Source organism: Cetorhinus maximus, chromosome 5 (assembly GCF_964194155.1).
Source record: "Cetorhinus maximus chromosome 5, sCetMax3.hap1.1, whole genome shotgun sequence".
Taxonomy (NCBI): Eukaryota; Metazoa; Chordata; class Chondrichthyes; order Lamniformes; family Cetorhinidae; genus Cetorhinus; species Cetorhinus maximus.
Genome location: NC_135883.1, coordinates 56391030 through 56400632, shown reverse-complemented (window position 1 = coordinate 56400632; position 9603 = coordinate 56391030). Strand labels below are relative to the sequence as shown.

Genomic DNA, 9603 nt, shown 5'->3' with positions numbered 1-9603 from the left:
AACGAGTGTCTTATATTGAGGGAACAGTGCTACTAATTGGAGAATACCTATATTGCAGCCAGTGGCCCAGGAAGGTGGTTTGCCTCCTTTTAAGGCAATATGCAAATATAAGTGGAGGACAGTATATCAGCTGCCTTTTCTCCATCTAGAGGGATAGTTAAGCATGTTCTACAATACATGAGAAAAACTGACCTTTTAAAGCTTGGGGCAGCTGCCGCAAAGGCGCAATGGGGAAGGGTCGCTGCCTAAGACCTTTCTGCCACAGTGCACCGAGGGGCTGGGAACTGTGTAGAGCCCCTTGGGCTGTACAGCCCAAAATGAATGTCTGAAAATGATTGTAATATTCATTGTTTGTACTGATGCACCTTGTGATACACGTTGTAAAAGTTGAACCTGATTGTACTTTTGTGATGGTGATTTTGAAATGGTTTGGAATGTTGTTGAAGATGTTTTATGAATAAAGTATATTTTTGCAAAAAAAAAAGGTTCTCCCAGGATGAGGCTAGCCCATTGCACTTCAGTTGTGCTGACGCCTGCGCTGTCCCCAAATGCGGGATACTCGACTGCAAAATTTGTGGTAATGGGGGACTGCGTTCGCGCTCTCCCCTGATTTACAATTCAAAAAATAGACTTCAACTTCTTTCTTCAACAAGGTTCTTTATTATACGTTATCCAATACAAGCAATATAGGCCACAAAATACTCTTTCCAAATCTAGACTCTTTTGTTTTCCCTCCTGCAACTATCCAGCCCCCATTCTTTTCCTCCCTACGATTATCAACAGGCGATTATTCCATCTTCGCATCGTTTTATCGCTGCCATTTGTTTTGTGGCCGCCAAATTCCATGCGCCATTTTTAACCCCGTATTTGCCCACTCCAATATTCTCTCTCAAACCCCCATATAATATCCAATCCACCATCAAAACAGTCCCTTCAGTCCTTCTAGCACCACCCTCCACCTCCCAACTCACCCTGTATCTCTCTGGACTTCTGTATAATATCATCAGTCAGCTATTCATTCATTTACATTCAGCATTTAAAACATGCAGCTGCGAACCCTCACTATTCCAAACATGTACAAGCACCCTGTCCCCATGTTCATTCTAATTACCCCCCTCCAAAATCAACAGCAGCCTCCCACCCCCTGTGTATAATGTCCCCCTTCAACAGCCCCCTCTGTGATTCCTACCTTCTCAAACTCCTGCCCCCCTCTCCCCATGTGTAAAGTCTTTCCCTGCCCCTTCTGCAGCTCACTTCCCCTGCTGTAGGTTTATCTCATAAACAGGCTTTCCATTCACTTGCCATTATTTCTTCAAGACTTCAATAGCGCAAAGCGAAGAAATAAACAGAGAAAGAAAGCTGGAGAGAGACAGAAAGAAATCTAAACCCAGAACCTCCGTAAAATGAATAGAAAATGACCAACGGGAATCCCATTTCACGGTCAGGATGATCGCACAGCCTAAAACACACGCATTATCCCTGAATTATAACACGACTTTAGACAGCTTCACATTAGGACTTTTCACTTTCTCTTGTGGGGCTCCCGTTCCTCACACACCGGAGGCTAACATGTATGTTTTAGATTGCAAGGCCGGGCTACTTTAACCCCAGGATCTTTTTGAAACTTCAGGACCGCAGCCCAACAGGAACTGGTTAATCGGAGCCACCGAAAACCAGGGTCCCGGACAGGCAATTAAATCTCGGGGTAAGAAACAGACACAAACTCACGTGGGCCCATGGGGCATGGCCTTGGAGAAGGTCTCAGTCCGTCCCCTCTGGAGGAAGCTCCTGAAGAGGATGAGTCCTTGTCCCAGTCTGGATCTTCACATTGCAGGTTTCAAAATAAAAATTCCTTGAGGGGTGGGGGAGAATTTGAATAGCCATTGTTGTCAAGGCTGGTTTATAAGAATGGCAAAGAAAAATTCCTGCTCTGTGGCATGAATTCATTGAATATGATTCCCTTTCTCCTGCACCCCAACCCTTCAGCCACCAATTCCCATTCTGCCTTAGTGTCTCGATTTCACCAAGAATGCCTGGTAACAAGGATCCCTGGAAAGTATGTCTACCAATAAATAACTGAAAGGTATGTAGACTCTAAGGATACACGTCTACCTGTGATTGTATCTATGATAGTTACTTTCTCCTTTAACTAAATAATTACTTCACACAAGGCCTGTGTCAGGCATTGTACAAATAAACAAATTAATAAGGATTAAAAATACAAGTACAGCATGAAGCAATATGACTCTGATTATCATTTGATTGCTGTGATAAATTGCTTTGTTTTTAATTAATGCATGCAGTGAATTCCAGAAGGCAGTTTGACTATCATTTGCACATCCTCTGCAGAATAAAATAGTTCTGATTTTCCCTAGTCATACACATCTGATTCATGCGAATTTTTTTGTGCAAATGATGCATAACACCTATAGTATGCTATAGTTATTCTGTGAGCTTTAATTATTAAAATGGCTACTGGATGGATTTTGTCATACATTATCTTATAATGGAAAGGATAGTGTAACTTTTTTTCACAAACCAGACATTTAGGAGTCTTATCCTGTGTAAATTTGCTATCTATCACAATGTATGCAGCAGAAAGTTGGACTAAAATTGGCACTTGAGACATACTGCACGACACTTACGAAAGAGACGGGAAAACAGTTTAAGTTGCTGTCATATGGCAGACTACACAAAATAGAATGGAGGGCACTTAACAGGATTACTGGAAGTGAAGCTCACTTTGGCCTCAGTTACCTGCACCACACTCAAGGTCAAAGAGTTCTGCCACACCTTTCTCTGGATTTGTTCGAATTGCAATTTCCATCCACCGTAGTACTCATAGTCTGGCTACAGAAGGCAAGATTCTTAACCCATGAGATTAGTTCTCTGTGCAGTGTTATTGGACATTTAACAAGCCTAGTTTTCTCATCATGACTTCTAACACTGCCATGTGAAACACACCCGTTTTCCCAGCTACATTCAGAACTTCCTATCAGCACACCTGAATTAACATAAAAAATGTCAAGGGAAGTGTTCATGCACCTTGATAAGCTAAGACTGCATATGTAGCTAACCTGCATAGACAAAGGGTGAAATTCCCATTGCTTGTCCATCCAGGGCAACATGGCCATTAGAACACTGATTTCAGAGTTATCTGGAGAAAAATAAGTCCAGATATCTCTCTAGTTTCCATTAATGAGCCAGGCTAATTCATTACAAATCTGCTTGGATCAGCTATCAGATTAAGAAGCCCTCCATTGCCTGGCATTTCATCTGAGAGACTATCTGACCTCAGCAAGGCCTGCTTATCTCTTCCTTCCTGTCTCCTTGGAGGGTACGCTAAATAAGTCTGTTGTTGTCCCTCATTGTGTAAAAACTGTGGGGCCAACATAAAAAATTTCTCCATTAAACTCTTGAATTAATAACATCCAGAAATATGCTCACTCTGCTACAATCCATGTGAATGGTAAGCTTGCCACAATGGAGTTTGCTTGTGCGTTATTTCTGGCAGCTCATTAAAATTATTGATATTATTAATATAGCTCTTGGGGCGAAAGGATCAAAGGATATGGGGAGAAAATGGGAGCAGGCTATTGAGTTGGATGATCAGCCATGATCATAATGAATGGCGGAGCAGGCTCGAAGGGCTGAATGGCCTATTCCTGCTCCTATTTTCTATGTCTCTATGTTTCTATGTAATACTCGCTGATCCCCTGTGGCTCTAATTATGTGTAGTTTGGGGGCTCAGGACTGGTTGTAATGCTAAGGAGCTACCCTAGCTTGTTTCTTTAAGGCTACTGGTCACCTACACCCTGTGAAGGAATGTTCAAACTTAGACACATTGTCAGGTGAATTGGAGACTAATTATTGCTGTTAGATATTTCTCTCGATAGGTAGCTGCTTGACTCCTCTCATTATTATCTCAACAATCTTTCCGGATGATCTCAGTCATCAGCAGACATTAATTGTATTTCTTTCTCTCTTTGTACACTTTTTAAGGGAATGTTTAGCTGTAAATTTTTTATGCTCTAAATTTAACATTGTTGTGTCCAAATAATGGCCTAAAGTGACATAACAATAATTTAACAAGCCAGAGGCCCAAGCCTGATATTCCAGGCTATTGGCAACTGCTAAATTGACCTAGGCCTTTCTTTAGGCAATCCTGGTTACTACTTGAGACTTCTGTGCTTATTTCAGAACTAGACTGGTAAAATGTTTCGACCCAATCAGAACTTGTGATGCACTAACTCTGTTTGGTATTTCTGGGTCTTGAGCAGTCACTCAAAGAAGGCCCATAAAATTTGTAAATGCTTGTATTTTGTGGAGAGAGGAGGAGCAAGAATGCTTCTCTTGGTTCCACTAAACAACTGTATGTCACTTAGTAAGGTGCCAAAAGCTGATTCAGGTGTTTTATTTCTATACTCGACTTAACCTGATGAAGCCCAAGGATGAATTGAGTTTGCTTCTCCAGCCTTTCTATTCCTTGCTGCCTGCCATTGGAATCACACCTGGTTTGAGGTGGTAAGCAATTTAGGCTCTTTTGTGCTGATATAAAATGCAATGTATGGAGTATATGTGATGGACACTTTTAAAACTTTAAAATAAATGAGCAGATCTCCTGTAGTGGATAGTTTCTGGACTGCATGGAGCATAGTTGTGATGTTTAGCTGAAGGGGTTTTGTTTATCTCAGCTTGCTCTTGAGAGCCACTACGGGGGTGACAGACGGGTGATGGGGAAGGTGATGGAGAAGAAACTGATTGGATATCTTCTATGGCATCTAGCCTCATAGGTCATTCACTGCTGTTTCTCCTGGCCTTTCGCACTCTATAGGGATAGAAAACAGTTTACAGATAAAGAAAAATCCCATGAACTCAAACGTTCCAAAAAACGAACACAGCCACATGTAAGAGAACCATTTTATCTCAAAGCCTTATTAACTGGACAGACAACCAATTATTTTTTAAAAATTATTAGTTTTATATATTATATATATTAGTTAATATTTTAAAAAGTCAACAACAACTTGCATTTATTTAGTGCCCTTCATGTTGGAAAATGACCCAAAAGTTTTCACAGGAACGTAATAAGACAAAAACTGACATTGAGCTAAAGAAGGAGATATAAGGACAGTTGAATAAAAGCTTGGTCAAGGCGTTAAGTTTTAAGATGTAATGAAAGGAGAATAATTAGGTGGAGAAACAAGAGACATTTAGGGAAGTAATTTCAGGGGTTTGAGCCAAGATGGATGAAGGCATGGCAACCAGTGATGGAGCAAAGAGACTGGGGCATGCACAATATAATTACATTTCTTTATGGACATTTCTGTTTAAAACAAAACATCAAAGATGATCTGTTAACAACTTCTACAAATTCAACCAATCAATTCACTTTTCCCCAGCCCTTTCAGCAACCAAGTCCTACCCACCCCATTATGTATACATAAAATGAATATTTAACATAATAAACACAGGAAAAAAAATCAACAGTTGCAGGGAGAAAAGACAGTAACACTTATCAAGAAAGTCATCCATCCCAATAGCTAAGATGGTTCAGCCCACCCAAAAATGCCTTTTGCTTCATTCCCTGATATTTGATCCTTCAACTGAATCTTTCAACATTCCCTGAAAGATCTGAGAACCACATCTTTGCACAGTGCCCTGAAGTTAGACCTGAGGATTTATTGCAAGTTGCTATGAAGCATTGTGGAAATTGTAGGCTTTCCCTAGATAGGGGCAGGTGCAGATATTGATGAACTCAGTACTTGTACGCATACAGTGTATTCTAGGTATCAACAAGATGCATGACAACCAGAAAACAGCCTGGGCGGAATCGTCCCAGATTTGCACTAAGTGCGGTAGCAGGCGTGAAAATAGACTTTTACCCGCTGGATGCAATGGCGGATTTTCGTGCCGTATCGTCCCCTTCCCGCCTCATAAATTATACAATCCTGGGAGACACACCGGATTGCTGGTGACCAGCCTCTGATTTGCCTGCCATGCTGTTGCCTCGCCGCTTCCTCATTCCAGGTGCCATATTTAAACTGCAGTCGCGTGCACACTTCTCAATGCTTGCAGGCCAGGACTGCTGCAGTGAAGACATGCCCCCAAAAGCCAACAACATACAAACAAGGAGCAGGAGTAGGCTATTCAGCCTCTCAAGCCTGCTCTGCCATTTAATAACATCTTGGCTAATCTGATAGTAACCTCAAATCTGCATCCCACCTACCTCTGATAACCTATCACCCCCTTGCTTACCAAGAATCCTTCTGCCTTTGCCTTAAAAATATTCAAAGATTCTGCTTCCACCACCTTTTTAGGAAGAGAGTTTCAAAGACTCACAACTCTCTGAGAGAAAAAAATTTGCCTCATCTCTGTTTTAAATAGATGACCCCTTATTTTTAAACAGTGATCCCTGGCTCTAGATTCTTCCACAAGAGGAAACACCGTCTCCATATCCACTCTTCAAGACCCCTCAGGATCTTATATGTTTCAATCAAATTGCCTCTTACTCTTCTAAATTCCAGCGGATACAAGCCTAGCCTGTCCAACCTTTCCTCATAAGATAACTTGCCCATTCCAGGTATTAGTCAGGTAAACTTTTTCTGAACTGCTTCCAACACATTTATATCCTTCCTTAAATAAAGTGACCAATACTGTACACAATACTCCAGATGTGGCCTCACTGGTGCTCTGTATAACTGAAGCATAACCTCCTTACTTTTGTATTCAATTCCCCTCGCAATAAATGATAACATTCTATTAGCTTTCCTAATTACTTGCTGTACTTGCATACTAGCCCTTTGCAGCTCATGCACTAAGACACCCAGATCCCTCCGCGTCTCAGAGCTCTGCAATCTCTCATCATTTAGATAATATACCAAAATGGATAATTTAACCTTTTCCCACATTATACTCCAATGCCAGATCCTTGCCCACTCACTTAACCTAGCTATATCTTTTTGTAGGCTCCCTATGTCCCCTTCACAACTTACTTTCCTACCTATCTTTATGTCATCAGCAAATTTGGCAACCATCCCATCCATCCCTTCATAGAGGTCTACAGCACAGAAAAAGGCCCTTTGGCCCATTGAGCCTGTGCCGATGCATCACTGGGGCCCACTCGCTGACGCGTAAAATGACAGGCGGTGATGTTGGGTGTGCGTCCCGGCGTCACCGCGCATCATTCAGATCTTGAGTTCAGCGGGCACGCATCGGAGTTGGCTGTATGCTCGCTGAACTGTCAAAGGCCAATTAAGGCCATTTAAACAGCAATTAAACTAATTAACAGAGCTGCCCGTCCAACCTTAAGGTTGAGGGGCAGGCGAAGAGCCCAGGCGGCCTTCGCATTTACCATGAAACCTCATCCACGGGCAGGATGAGGTTTCATGAAGGCTTTTAAAGTTTAATAAAAATTTTCAATAAAATTCATTGACATGTCCCAGCTCATGTGACACTGTCACATGAGGGGACATGTCTTAAAAATTTTTTTTTTCTTTATTAAAATTTTCAAAAATCAAACTAAAGAGTGCAGGCCCCGACTCAGCCTATTCCCCCTACCCGCAAAGGGAGCGCTCAGCACTTCCGAGTACATGTCATGCTAGGCGGGCCTTAATTGGCCTGCCCACGTTAAATGGTGGCGCGCAGCCGATTGCTGGCGGCGACTGGCTGCGCGCCTGCCTGTGCCCGCTCCCATCCAACCCCTCCCCAATGGGAGGAAAACTCTCCCCTTGAAGTTTGATACTATCTATAACCTTTTGACTTAACCACAGATGGTGTGTCCTTACTCGTTAGAATGTAACTATTTTGAGTGTTCTGAAATATCCCCTTAAATATTAGCCACTGCATCTCTATTGACCTATCCCTTAACCTAATTTGCCTATTCACTTTAGCTAGCTCTGCTTTCATGCCCTCATAATTGCCCTTATTTAAGTTTGAAAACGTAGTGCAGCCCCTCTTCCCCGATCAAGTGACGCATACAAGGGATGCCTTTTGGACACCTCGGCAGCCCGCAATAATATCCTCTACCCCTGTTCTGGCCGTAGGAAGCCCAACAGTCTCACCACTTTGGCTTGGGAGGCAGTGGCAGAGATGGTCAGTGCCAAAACTGCACACAAGAAGTTGGTCATCTAGTGCAGAAAACAGATGAATGATCTCATCCATGCCGTCAGGTTAAGTCAACCATCTCGTCACTCTCAACTCACGCACTCACAAGCCCATCACACATTCACTGGCATCTCACTCACTGTCAGCTCAAGGGACATCACCACTCACTCTCTCACACACACCCTCACATCTCCATCTGGCCTCCTCTCCTCTGGAGATCACCTCCTCATCCCATCCATGGCTCCACTCAGCACAAGTGCGTCCTTATCATTTAGCCTGGCATGCGCCTTGCCTGCACTGCCTTTATGCAGGACAAGATCGTGCACAATCAAGGGGAGTGGTTCTAGACGGGGGGTGGAGTGCCGGGCATCAAGGGCCTCACCCCATTCAAGGGTCGCACGTTGGGGCTAGCCAGAGAGGATGTGGACCGTTTCTGTGGCAATGGCAAGGTTGACACCAAGCATTCATGTGAGGATCCTGCACCACATAATCCTTTTCTCAACGCTTCTCTGAGTCCACTGTTCTGTATGTAAAGTGGCTGCCAAGCACTAATAATCTCCACCTTCTCTCCCAGGTACATCTGCCACGTTGCCCTCATGTAACCTTGACCCTGACTCCAGGGCCGAGAGCACCTTGGATGAAGACCCTGAGGACAGCACCATTGAAGACCCATCACGGCGCTCACCCACACTCTCCACCAGCGCAGTGACACACACCTCAGTGGGACCTAGGTGTAGAGCAGCTTTGGGATCACAACCTGGTGAGCACAGCACACAATTTGTTTCACAGCAGGCAGAGGCAGCAACATCCTTGCTTCACAGATGCAAGGTGAGGATGTCAGGACTGTCCTCACTGCATCTCATCATCATCCTCCATAAATCTTGTGGTTATTACGGCCTCACGAGCACGCCTGCCTCCTCTGGCCAGTACAATGGCCTCGCTGCCGGCATCCTCACTTCAAGGATCTCATCACCCTCATCCCCTTCGACGTCTCCTCATCAGAGGAGACGTACAGCTCTTCCATCTCCTCCTCAGCCAGGTCCTCCCCCTTTGTAGTGCCAGGTTGTGTAGTGCACAGCAGCTACGATGATGCCCGACGCCCTCTGGGGACTGTATTGCAGTGCTCCATTGGACCTGCCGAGGCATGGGAACCTCATTTTCAATATGTCTATCATTTGCCCCACAAAAGTCCGGGTTGTGGCATGATCCTCATTATACCATCATTCTGCTGCACTCTGAGGCTGCCACACAGGTGTCATCAGCCATGTTCTCCGTGGGTAGCCCTTGTCCCTTAGGAGCAAACCTTGCACCTCTCTAGACTCTGGAAGATGTCAGGGATCTGAGACATGTTGAGGGTGTAGGAGCTGCGAACGGTCCCTGGGAACCATGTGCAGACCTGTAGGATGCATTTGTGGTGTTCACACACCAGCAGAACATTAAGCGAATGGAAGCCCCTCTGGTTGATGTAATAGGCTGCTTGTTGCTATGGAGATCTAA

At 44.0% G+C, this 9603-nt stretch overlaps 1 pseudogene; it reads left to right on the top strand.

The window, feature by feature from the left end:
- Positions 1-464: 464 nt before the first annotated feature.
- LOC144681222 (U1 spliceosomal RNA) lies at positions 465-609 on the top strand (annotated as a pseudogene).
- The last annotated feature ends 8994 nt before the right edge of the window (positions 610-9603 follow it).